The sequence below is a fragment of the Panthera pardus genome, unplaced genomic scaffold (assembly GCF_024362965.1).
Source record: "Panthera pardus isolate Hobbes unplaced genomic scaffold, ASM2436296v1 HiC_scaffold_17, whole genome shotgun sequence".
Taxonomy (NCBI): Eukaryota; Metazoa; Chordata; class Mammalia; order Carnivora; family Felidae; genus Panthera; species Panthera pardus.
Genome location: NW_026526732.1, coordinates 97909955 through 97922342, shown reverse-complemented (window position 1 = coordinate 97922342; position 12388 = coordinate 97909955). Strand labels below are relative to the sequence as shown.

The following is a 12388-nucleotide window of genomic DNA, read 5'->3' as shown; positions in this document are numbered from 1 at the left end:
TCTGAAAATATATCCTCTGGAAGACTAACCTCATTGAAACCCCAAACGTGACCTCTACCTCTGGTCTTTTCCTGTTTCTTCTTGACTCCCAACTAGCAAGATCCATCTTTGAATGGTGCCAATTAGAAGCCAAACACTACACAAATGGACAATTTTCTGCCCATTGGTGCAGGTTCTCTTCTACAAAGATTAATGTTAAAGTACTGCTTTTACTCATCAGTGTTGATCATTTTCCTGGAATGTATATTCCAGGAAATGAAGTCTCAATTTAGACAACTTCATATTCTAAGTAGTAAGTAGTACGTTGATATGTGAATTTGGTAATGCATAGTTGAAAGCCAATATAAGAATCCTTATAGAAGTCAAAAAAAGAATATAGGCTGCCCAAAGTTTCTTAATTTCATTTGCCATGTTCATCTTGGCTTTCATTTCTATTCTTATGTAAAATGATAAAGGACAAAGGTTTAGTATTGATTTATGCCAAGTTGGACTTTAACAGATTCATTATTGTTTAATGCAAACATCATTCCCACCTCTTTGCAGAGTTACCTTCCATGGGCACCTACTGCAAACTCCCCTGCCCTGCTCCTCATTGCTCTCTTCTTTCTCACACCCACCTCCAGCCATGAGCCATTGTCAGTTGAGCGGCTCACAGCCTGCCACACTCCAAAGTCCCCTAAGTAAGCACTGCTATCTTCTTGTGGGTTCCAGAAGAAACAATGCAAACTACATTCACTTTTATGGCCCAAGGAGAGAATTCTAAAAAATTAGGCCCTACCCTCTGTCTCCTTTTTTGTGCACTCTCCAAAATAACTCTTTCTTGGCTCCCCTATGACTCTCTCCATTCCCCCATGAGACTCTCCATTCTATTTTTGGAAACACTCAATTTCCTATTCACAATATCCAACCACTTTCCCTACCCATTCTCAACCTACCAGCACAGTACCATAAACCGGATTCATTCTATCTGTATAATACTCAAGGAAGGGGAGGGGGCTTCAGCAACATAGTTGATGAGAAGCACAGCCCTCCTTTCCTAAACATGGCTCTTGTGTGAGTTGGGGACAAAAGCCAGCTGGTGCCCCAAGTCCCATAGGGCCCTTATGACCCAGGCAGACTGGTGGACAAAGGACACTTCTCTCCAGGGCAAAGACAAATTATCAGACTTTTGTCAGATAGCTTGAATTCATAAAGTAGCACAAAAGTTTCCCAACTGCCTCCTGGCTGCTTTGTAATTTGGGTGGTACCTCTGCCTCCTCTGATATAGTGAGTCACATCATTAAATAGAGCAGTAACTGTACTTCTCAAGGGTGGATCCCTTCAAAAAAAAAAAAAAAGGAGTTTGGAGATAATTATCCAAGTCCACAATAAACTTTGCCAAATACCCTTGTTCTCAATTTCCATCCGGGGGGAGAGGAAGAGGGTGGTTTATTCTCCAGCTTATTTCATTTTAGAAGAAGACTAAAAGCCATTGTAATACCAACTCCAGGATATCAACTGATCCATTCAATAACCTCACAGAGCTATTGATTTTTATAACCAAAATTGCCTCATCACAACATCTCAAGATGAACAAGAGATGTTTTTTTAGAAGTTATTCTTGGGTATTTCTGTAGCATTGTGATTCAAGGTAGCCTAAAAGAATTAGCAGCTTTTATTCAGGGGTTCATTCAGCAAACTCTTCTAGAGTGTCTTGAGGTAGGTGTAAGCATCGTGATGGACATGGAGTATAGAAACATAAATATGAACCCCTGTGCTGAAGGAGCTTACAGACAGTAAGTTGTTGGCCCCACGATAATGTGATGAGTGATGTAATCCATGAGGCACAAGTTGCTATGAGGGAATAGGGAGCCCACTCCAGTCTGAGGAAATCACAGATGGCCTCCCGGAGGAAGCAACACAAAAGCTGAACCTTGAAGGATGAGTAGGAGTTACTATGGCCCAGAAAAGACAGAAATATGTTCTAGTAGAGGGAAGAACTGAGGAGAATAAATGTCTGAGATAGCCCGACTTGAGAGAACTGAAAATGGCTTACCATGAGTAGAATACAAAATTTAAAGTAAGAAATTCTAGTTGAGTTAATCAAGATGTGTAGCAAAGATGTTAGTTTGTTCACATCTTCACATTAATATAAATACATTTGTTATAATTAATGAACTGGTACTGATACATTATTATGAACTAAAGTCTATACTTTATTCACATTTCCTTAGTTTGTACCTAACGTTCTTTTTCTGTTCCAGAATCCCACCAGGATACCATTTTACATTTATTTGTCATATCCCCTCAGACTCCTCCTGGCTCTGTCAGTTTCTCAGACTTCCCTCGTTTTCGATGACACGTGATGGGCACAGTTGTGATGGGTCAGTTATGAATAATACTTGTTATTTTTAGAATGTACTCAATTTGGGTTTGTCTGATGTTTTTATCATGATTAGACCCCGTGTATGAAAGTTTTAATAGAATATCTAATGGACATCAGGGCAAGGCTGACCTCAAATAAAATTCCCTACTACATCCACACACATGTCCACCCCATGTCCTCAGGCCCAGCACTCAGTGATGTCTCTCATCCATCTCTCTGAGCCTCTCAGGTTCTTATTGACAGGAAGCTTCCTCTTCCTTTCTCTCTTGAACCTATCTGCTCACTTTGGAATCCTAGTTCGTGCCTTCATCACTCCTCAAAGCTACTGCACATACTAGTCTCGGCCTGGAAATTTCTCCACACCTCCCACAGCCCTTGATGCCCACCTTACCCCATTCCACACCCCATCTACTCAATACCTCCCATCTGCACTTACGGGTCTCAGACAAATGTCAACTTCCTCCGCAAGTACATCTGCTACCATTGGCCAGCCCCTGCCTCTCAGAACTAAGAGCAGCTTGAACTGTTCCTTCACAGCATATGTCCTCCACTGTGGTTGGATATTCATGTGCTCCTGTGAGAAATGCCTACTTCCTATTATCTATAAGCTACATGAGGGCAGAAAATGCTTCTATTTTTTTCTCACCCAATATTGTCAGTGCATGGCACAAGGCCTGATAGTCAGTGGATACAGAAGAAGTCTCCAGGCCAACATCCTCTCAAAAATCAAACACTGTTAATTACCTACCAGTGTTCATGGAAACCAAAATAGATTAAATATATTAAAGATGCCTATACACATGTATTGGGGGTAGGGTACAGGGGTATTTTGGAGGAAGACAACAGCTGCAGGAACAAGCATGAAAGCCTCTTTTAAAATCTAAAAGTATATAAGTTGGGGCGCCTGGGTGGCTCAGTTGGTTAAGTGTCCGACTTTGGCTCAGGTCATGATCTCACGGTTCATGGGTTCGAGCCCCGCGTCCAGCTCTGTGCTCACAGCTGGGAGCCTGGAGCCTGCTTCTGATTCTGTGTCTCCCACTCTCTCTGCCCCTCCCTTGCTCACACTCTGACTCTATGTCTCAAAAAATCAATAAATGTTAAAAAAAATTAAAATCTAAAAGTATATAAGTAAACAATTAAATAGTAGGGATTAGAATTCAGTTTTAATATTAAAATGTTAACAATCCATAGAACATAAACAAGATTTCCCAGAAAGGAATAGCATCCAAATGAAAAGTATATTTTAGCTGAAACACTGCAATCACATATTCCATTATGGCTGCTATCAAGAACACGTGCTAATGAAAGGACCACATCATTCTGTTTATATTTTTATATTTTTGGAACAAAATGCCTGAGCTGACCACCAAATCCACAGCCTCAAAAGCACACACTTTTTCCTTACATGTGCAAACCCCCTAATTGCTGATTGACAAAGAGTGTTTCCTGGAACTGAATCACTTAGCAATTCCTTGTTTGTTCACAACTGATACAAATTTGGAAAATGTGAGTGTTTTCCAAGAAGGGAAGCTCATTAATTAGCCATAAGGTAGCAATTTAGGTCATTCCAGATATGTCATGAAAAAAATCTAGTAGGCAAGAGTCTCCGTTAAATACACGTTTTAAAGTCGTATTTTCTCTCCCTTTTCTCCTCCCAACTTCAGCAGAATGTTAAACTGGCATCATTTTATCCTTCATTTTTCAGTCAGCAAACATTTGTTGAGAGCTTGCTAGGTCCCACTCACTATACTAGCACCAAAGAGCAAAATACAGACACGTTTCCTGCTCTCAGGGAGCTTACACTTTAAAGGCATAAGACGGACAAAGAGAAAATAAATGTAAAAATATACACCACAAAAATTTCAAACAGGAAGGACCTCTTTAAGCTGGAAGTGATCTTCAGTAATAATAAGAAGAAAAAAATCCAGCCTTGAAATAGTCTAAGGGAAACATATTCCAGGGGAGCAAATAGCAAGGACAAGAGGCCCTAAGGTTGCACAAAGTGAAGCTTGTTCAAGAAACAAACCAAAAGCCAGTGCAGCTTCCCTCCTGAGTGAAGGGAAGAATAATGGGAGATTATTAGGAGGAAGTCAGGACTCAGCTCTCACAGCGATTTTCAGACAGCAAAAAGGAAATCAGATTTTATTCTAAGGGAGGTGAGAAGCCATTGGAAATTTTTAAGTAAAATAATTTTTAAGTAAAAAATTTTAAGTTAAAAAATCAAGCTGTGATTTACAGTTTTTAAATAGTACCTGAGTACAATGTGGTGAATGGATTATAAGAGTAAAATTAGAATCAGAAAGGATAATGAGGAAGCTGTTGCAGTAATCCAAATAAGAGGTGAAAATCACGTGAACTGGGATGTTAATAGTAGAAGCAAAGAAATTGATAAATTTGAGGTCTCTTGGGAAAGTCAGCTGTGGGTGGGGGGTGGACACGGTGACGGGCCACATGTGGAGGATCAGGAAGACAGGAATGAGTGCATGACACCTACAGGGCTTCCAGAGGATTGAAGGTGATACTGTTCACTAAGAGGCAACAGCTGGGAGCACAAGGAAGTGAAGGGAGAAGGAATCGAATATTCCTAGTTCAGCATGTTACGTTTGGAATGCCTAATCCAGTGAGAGTTTACACACAAGGAACCCAAAGTCGATATTTAAGTAAGTTGCCCACAATCATACACAGCGGGTACATGTTCTAGTATTTGAAATTCAGCCCTTCTTATTCCAAAGCAAATGCAAATTTGGAGGGGACCTCCGAAATTATGGTACTCATCTTGTACCCACAACTTAGAATCAGCCTATTTATTAGCCAAACACGGAGTCAGTCTTCTCTGTATCATTCGAGATACTCGCTGAGTGTTATTACAGACAAGACAATAAAAACAAAAGTAATGAATGCATTATCATAGGAAGTTCTTTCTCAAATTAGCTTAATGTTAAAAATCACTTAGCACTTTGTATGTTCACGATGGACTTAGGCAAGTGAAATTCTATTGCAAGAATTTGAAGACCTTCAGAGAGAAATTCACTAACAAGGATAAATGTTCTAAATGTAACTTTGATTGGATTGTGGAACAGAAAAACAACATTAATGGAAAAACTGTTGAAATCCAAAAAGAGTCTGTAATTTAGTTAATAGTACTGTACCAATGTTTATTTCTTAGTTCTGACAAATGCAGCATGATTTTGTGAGATGTTGATGTCAGGGAAAGAAGACTGAAGAGCATACGGGAACCCTCTGCAGTATCTTTGCAATTTTTGTGCAAATCTAAAATTATTCCAAAATAAAGGATTAAAATGAACAAAAGGATATTGATGTATCTCATGGAACCTAAGTGTTTGGAATGCCTTACAAGGAATTAGAACCATACAAGAATTAAATAGTGCTAATGATCATAAGCAAAATATTCGACTTCACTAGGAGTTGTATAAAACACAAAACATTGTGAGATATAATGTGCTTCCTATGAAATCAGCCAATATATAATGACAACCAATACTGAGTAGATTTTGGGAAAATTATCTCTTTTTATGCTGTGAGGAGTTATCATTGTATCAGGATATTTATATTATAGCAAATAGCAAACTTACCTCATAGTGAGAAAGGAGGAAATTTTTCAGTTCAGGTACTAAAAATTTCCAAGTTAGGTCAAGATTCAAGTGAGAACTAGCCCCAGTGCACAAAAATCCAGATTCTTTCTGCCATGTCTTTGCTTCAGTAGTGTTTACCCTAAAGTTAACCCCAATACACAATAATTCTCATAGCTGTATTCTTTCTCCTTTCCACAAAGGAGCCAAGAAATTATTTTCCCAATAGTCAATATTTCTCACCTCAATGGCTGGAATTAAATTATGTATCCATTCCTGAGTCATGGCCCATTCACTGTGGCCCAGAGAATGGCTTCAGAGATGGGGCCAATCCCTCTAATACCTTCTGGATGAGAATATCAGAGGGAGGGTCCATCAAAGGAAATAGAAAATACTATTTCCATGAAGGAGGCGTAGGAGTCAATTTTTTATAGAAGCTTTTTTAACATGGAGAATTTCAAATCTAGTTCTTTAAATTTGTTTCAAATAATCAAAGTTGTACAGAAAAAGGAATAATGAACAAAAGGTGTCCTGGAATTTTATGCATCAAAAATTGGAAAAAAATCTAAATTCCCAGCAGTAGTATGTTTACTATTTAAGCTATAATGCACTGCCATACAGCCATTAAGTATAATATATTCAAAAAATACTTACTGATACACGAATAAAAGTCATACTGTACCAGTGAGTTCAATAAATAATTGTTGATGGTTACTATGTATCAGGCACTAGGATACATCAGTGAATAAAGCAAAGACAGCTTATCTCCTGGAATTAAATGAAAAAATAATATTACAAAAAGAGTATGAATCAATTTTTTAAATAGCAACACTCTCAAAAGCATGCACACACAAATATCTGCAAAGTACCAATGTTTTCATATGCTTATACACACAAATGTCTATAAAGTGATACATCACTATGTTAATAGTAGTTTCCTCTAACTGGTAGTTTAAATGGGATATTTTTGTCCTTTCTTGGTTTTTTAGTTGTCTGCCATATGATAAATATATGCTTCCTGTTAAACCAGAAAATAAGTAACAAATTTGCTATTTTTTAAAAGAATGAATACTGGCTTCTGTTGATGTCTTGGCATTTGCAAAACACCTGTTAAAAGTTTAATTCATTTCCTTTAACTCTGACATAGTTGAGGGTTGGGTAGTGAAAAAGAAATAAAAAGAAAAATATTGAACTTATTTTTCTACACTGACATCTAATTCCACCTAACTTGCTTAAATTGAACGCTTCTTGTATCAAATCTCATTCATTTTATTTATTTATTTTATAATTTATTTATTTTTGAGAGAGAGAGAGAGAGAGAGAGAGAGAGAGAGAGAGAGAGAGAGCATGAGCAGGGCAGGGGCAGAGAGAGAGGGAGTCACAGAATCTAAAGCAGGCTCCAGGCTCTGAGCTGTCAGCACAGAGCCCAATGCGGGCCTCAAACCCATAAACCATGAGATCTTGACCTGAGCTGAAGTTGGATGCTTAACCGACTGAGCCACCCAGGTGCCCCAAATCTCATTCATTTTAGTAAATGTTGATGCTGAATTTCTATTTCCCAAGAGAGAATTGCTATTTTTAGATTTGTGAAAAATCAAGATTGGATACAAGGAGTGGACATTACCTATTTTTATTATCTACGATATGATTGCAGACAGAATTATTTCACATTTCAGAATTCTCACAGCATGACTTCTGTCATGTGTTTAAAATAATTATAATACTGGGGTGCCTGGGTGGCTCAGTTGGTTGAGTGTCTAACTTCGGTTCAGGTCATGATCTTGCGGTTTGTGGGTTTGAGCCCCGCATTGGGCTCTGTGCTGACAGCTGGGAGCCTGGAACCTGCTTTGGATTCAGTGTCTCCTCCTCTCTCTGCCTCTCCCCTGCTCATGCTCTGTCTCTCTCTGTCTCTCAATAATAAATAAATGTTAAAAATTTTTTAAAAAAATAATAACTCTAATACTGTCCAAGACATTCTATATTAACCTTGGTGTGTGAATTCCAAAACCATTCCCAGAGCAGAGATATTTTTAAAGAAGTTTCCCATGAGAAAACATAGCATCTGACTTTTGGTGATATGAACAAAATAAAATGTCCAGTCAACCAACTTTTCTGTTTCAACTACCTACGACCATATCAACAGTGGTAACAACATCCTTGGCATGTATGGGCTAAAGGCAAGTACTTTGAGGAAGTCTGTTCTGTAGAACTAATTCCTATATACAGGAAAGTTTTAAAGGAAAGGAAAGTTTTAAAGAGATCTCATGCATGTGAGTTATTCTGTGAATGCTCACATCCTGGTCTGAAGAAGAAACGATTCCTTCCTAACTCCCAATGAGTCTCTGCAAAACTGATCTAAGATTTATCCCAGAAAGAAACAAGAGCAATTTGTTCATTATATCTTGGACACTTGTCCTTTCATTATTTTTTGAACATCATTTAAAGAATCTTGATTCATCAGAAATACTGTATCAGGTATGTCAATTATTTTCATGAATAGGACCCCCAGTGAAGATATATTAAGTATCAGATACTTCTCATTTTAAAATATCTTTGTAGATCTTTGGTAAAAAATAGATTTTTGATATATAAAATATCTTTAATCACTTAGTATGGATGACTGCTCAAAATACATGCACTGAACCCATCACTTTCCAGAAAATTTATTCATTTATAACAAATCAAGGAAGTCTGATTTTTCTATAAGAGAATTAACTTCTTTTGGAGCAAGGAATTATTAAGTGACAGAAGCCAATGACCGGCCAATATCTGTTCGACAGCTGATATTTTCTGGAAAGAAAAAGAGAAAGAGGAGGGAGGGAGGAGAAGGAAGGAAGAAGGCAAGGGAAGGCAAGGGAAGGCAAGGGAAGGCAAGGGAAGGCAAGGGAAGGCAAGGGAAGGCAAGGGAAGGGAGACAAACAGAAAGAGAGAATGGGAGGGGGGAAGGAAGAAATTAGAAATAATATCAGGCATTAACAGATTAAAATTATTCCTAGCCACATTAATAGTTTATAAATCTTATTAATATATTTTATGACTTTCTCAAAGATTTTAAACTTTTAATAAGCTATAATCTCAAATGAGATGTGGAGAACAAATTTAAACATTCTTGAGCACTTTCCAAAATCAAAGTCCATAGAACAATAGCACTAGAAGTCTTTTTTTATTTGAAAAAAATTTTAACATTTATTCATTTTTGAGAGACAGAGTGCAAATGGGGTGGGGCAGAAAGAGAGGGAGATACAGAATTTGAAGCATGATCCAGGCTCTGAGCTGTCAGCACAGAGCCCAACGTGGGGGTCCAACTGAGGAGCCATGAAATCATGACCTGAGTGAATTTGGATGCTCAATCGACTGAGCCACCCAGGTGGCCCAGCAGTAAAAGTCTTAAATGTAGTTTTTAAATTATTCTGCCGAATATCCTAACAATACTGCTCAACTGTTTATCTACAGGTAAACATAGAAATACACGGTTGACATTTATGGCTCAGTACTAAGTAATTCATTCAGCCAAAAACCATGAAGAGAATCTAATGCCTATACAAATCACAGTGCACGAATAAGAATTAAAAATGGAAAAAAACATGGGGTGTCTGGATGGCTCAGTCTGTTAAGCATCTGACTTCGGCTCAGGTCATGATCTTGCGGTTTGTGGGTTCGAGCCCTGCATTGGGCTCTGTGCTGACAGCTCAGGGCCTGGAGCCTGCTTTGGATTCTGTGTCTCCCTCTCTCTCTACCCCTTCCCCACTCATGCCTCATGCTCTGTCTCTCAAAAATAAATAAAAACATTGATAAATTTTTTTTAACTGGAAAAAAACAGTCTACTCTGGTAGTCAAAAATTCTCCTTTTCCTGCTGTAACAGAGTATGCTACTTGACAGCAAAATGTACAACTGTTTGGCTTCAAGATCAAGAAATTGAATAAATTAATTAAATTAATAATCTTAGGTAAGTAATTGCTAAGTATCTACCAGAATGAGCATCGTTCCTGTCACTGTGAAGGGCCGATTAAACCGTCCTGGCCTTGATCTTCAGGAAATCACACTGTGGGGCAGTTCAAGTTAATATGGATTTTGCACTGGGAATTATCAAATTCTGCTGTCTATGAAGTCTCCTAACCCAAAAGTATATTTACTCAAACACTAGTAAAACTTGAACTTCAGGATCTTTCATGTGCATGGGCCTCTTTCAAGGCCCCTGAAGGGGACTCTAGTAATAAATTTACAGGGTATTTGTTTTTGATAATCTAACTGCAACCAGATAAGATCCCTGTTTCATTTCACAGACTCCTTTCCATCATATTTCTCCTCACACCAGGCAGTATAGGAGTGGCCATCAGCATTTTGACCATCTGGCTAGGATTTGCCCTAAGGGATTCCTTTAGTTTTGGCTTGGTGGGCTACGTTCATTTAGTTCGCAGTTACACTCATGTAGAGGTGAATACTTATTAACCATCTCAGTGTACAAATGATGTGTCCAGGAACTACCTTCCTCCTCCAATTTACCCAACATCAAGGCACAAAGATACGAGACCAAAAGTAATGATACAAAATGTTCTATGGCATCTGGCACTGGAAATACATGAGTTAATGAAGGAGAAACAGAATTATTCCGTTTATCTGTGATCTGATAAGTGGATTTCAGATAAATTCTTGCATATCATCTAATCTAATAAAAAGGTCATGTGGTTTTAAATTATTTCTGCAAAAACAACCTTCAAAATATATAATCCTAATAGTGCAAACACAAGAGAATAGGAAAGTTTATGGTTCTGTTCCTAGTATGAACTTCTATTCAGCCACATTAAAAGGTAAAGTAATGATGATCTAACGATATGTCCCAAGAAGCTATTGTAAGTTGTTTTTACTATACAAGAGGATATTGAAATCTGTGTTTATTAATTCATCTTTAAGGGTATCTTATGCCTTCAGATATTAAATACACTAGTAAGGAGGCATTCTCCATAACAAGCAAAACTTTTAAAAACAAACATGCAGAATAAGAAGATAAAACTCTTTCTAAGAGCATGAATGTTTTATGATATCAGCAAATTTACAAATATTTTAGATTATCTTGATATCTTATATTACATATTTATAAAACACATAGTATGTTAATATTGGTAGCTAACATTTACATTATACCAGGCACTGTTCTAAGCACTTTACATATATAAATGAATTCTCAAAGAAAACCATGGAGTAGTAGTATTATTATCTCATTTTATAGAAGAGGAACCTGAGTAATTTGCCTTGCCCAACATCACCTAGCTTGTACAATATGGACTTGAATTTGGAAACAACTCCTTTTCTGACTGGTATTCACCTTCCCCTTCCCTTTCCACCCCTCCTTCCCCATTGCACTCTCACTTTCCAGAATAAGAAACGAAAGTAATAAAGATAAGTCATGAAATCAGTAGAAAGTATTCTGACATTGAAAAGGATAGACATTTTTTAATGAGTCAAACATTTTATTTCTCAATGCCAATAATAATATAGTCATAGAAAGAGATTTAATGTAAAAAACATTTCAATTCATCTTTTTATGAATTTTGTTTTTTATTGAAGAATAATTGATATGTAGTATTGCAAAAAGATAGTTTAAATTAAAAAAAAAATAGATCACCCATGGTCTACACTGATATAGACAAACTTCTTTGTCATCTTTCTTCCCCAGTGGATAGATTTCTTCTAGCTTTGACAGGAACTTGGCTTATATTGAGATTTTAGTTTCAGCTCCATACTTGGCATGGCCATGATCCCTATCCCCACACAGATAGAATGACTCAAGTTAGGGAATGCCAGAATGGCTAATAGGGAACATAAATTTGAGGAGAGAATACTGGAACACCATTGATTTTAAAATGTTAAAATTGTATTCTTTGGGTTGGAGACTGACTAGATGTTCTCTGATCTGTTACTTCTTCCTAGGCAGTCAGGAAAATGACATTTCCCAGCCATCCTCTGCATCAGGCTGAGACCCTGTGAGTAGCTTCCAGTGAATGAGATGTGGAAAGGAGAGAAGTACACCCCCAGGCCTGGCCCTGAAATCGCCATGGGCCTTTTTTATATACTCCCTCTCCTCTTCCTCAGAGGCTGGTGGCACTCAATGGAAGAAGGTTGGACTCCTGAATTAGTGCCTGAAGGAAACCAACGAAAGTGCTAGTTGACTCTCATGATATTGGATGTCAGCAGGGAATTAACTTTTATTGTGTTACGTTACCAAGTTTTGAGGGTTGCTGGCATTAATTATCCAGACAAATATATTCCCTTTATAGCTATTTGAAACATAAGAGTTTTAAGGGACATGATCAAATATATAGTAAATCAAAAAAGTGACCTTACTAGAGTAAAAATATGTTCATGATTAAGCTGAAAAATTATTTGTAGAGTCTTATTTGTAAGCTTATGTATCAATTTTTAATTACTGATTGT

At 37.5% G+C, this 12388-nt stretch overlaps 1 long non-coding RNA gene across 1 annotated transcript in view; it reads right to left on the bottom strand.

Moving 5' to 3' along the window:
- LOC109271824 (uncharacterized) overlaps positions 1–6717 on the bottom strand; it is a 28520-nt gene extending 21803 nt beyond the window's left edge. Inside the window, exon 1 of the long non-coding RNA XR_002082135.2 lies at positions 6610–6717. This is a non-coding gene — a long non-coding RNA (uncharacterized LOC109271824). The remainder of the gene's footprint in view (positions 1–6609) is intronic.
- Between the last annotated feature and the right edge of the window lie 5671 nt (positions 6718–12388).